The sequence below is a fragment of the Triticum dicoccoides genome, chromosome 6B, assembly GCF_002162155.2.
Source record: "Triticum dicoccoides isolate Atlit2015 ecotype Zavitan chromosome 6B, WEW_v2.0, whole genome shotgun sequence".
In the NCBI taxonomy this organism is placed as follows: Eukaryota; Viridiplantae; Streptophyta; class Magnoliopsida; order Poales; family Poaceae; genus Triticum; species Triticum dicoccoides.
The window spans coordinates 150,018,388-150,019,102 of record NC_041391.1 but is presented as its reverse complement, the minus strand read 5'-3'; the positions used below and the strand labels follow the sequence as shown (position 1 = coordinate 150,019,102).

The 715-nt window shown below is 71.6% G+C and overlaps 1 protein-coding gene across 1 annotated transcript in view; it reads right to left on the bottom strand.

Moving 5' to 3' along the window:
* LOC119323734 (protein ABC transporter 1, mitochondrial-like) overlaps positions 1-715 on the bottom strand; it is a 6,723-nt gene that overhangs the window by 3,495 nt on the left and 2,513 nt on the right. The gene's annotated exons all lie outside the window — the stretch shown is intronic.

The window sequence follows — 715 nt, the reverse complement described above, 5'->3', positions numbered from 1 at the left end:
TATCAACACCTCCAAGAAGGATCGCGACGATGACGACGCTGCTGCTAAGGGTTTCCCCCGGTACACGACGAGGCGAGGGGAAGGGTAGCTCCGACACCCTCCCGGAAGGTCAGGTGGCACCCACAGGCGCCACCGCGCCGGCGTTGGCCATGCCGACAGGGGTTTCCCCCGATCCCAACCCGCACCTCGGGCGCCCCGGAGCCTGCCACCAAACCAACCACCATCGTGCGCCAACGCGGTCTTGAGGCCCCCACGCCGTCTCACCACGGCACCGCGAAGTGAGGATAGCACGACGAAGAATCAGAGCCGGAACTAGGGCATCAGCACCATCGGCACGCGGGAGGGGCCCACCTACACCGTCCGCGACGGTAGCCGTCCGGACGCAATAGCGGGAGCACACCAGGCCCGTGGGCCCACCGGCCCGGCCGAGCCCTCGTGGGCTCGCAAAGCTCCCGCCTTCGCGCTGCTGCCGGCACGCCGGCGGTGCCGCCGCCCCAATCCGAGCCGCTCTTCCTCCTCACCGCGCCGCAGACAACGAGGCTACGCCCAGGGACCAGCCCGCTAGGACCCAGATGGGGCCCTAAGGGCCCAGATCTGGGCCGAGGACGCGCCGCCGGCCACCCTGCGCAACCAGGCCGCCCCGCCGCCAAAGGACGGCGCCACCACCGCGACGGGCCGCCGCCAGCCACCTCTAGGCCGCCGGGCCGCCGCCAGC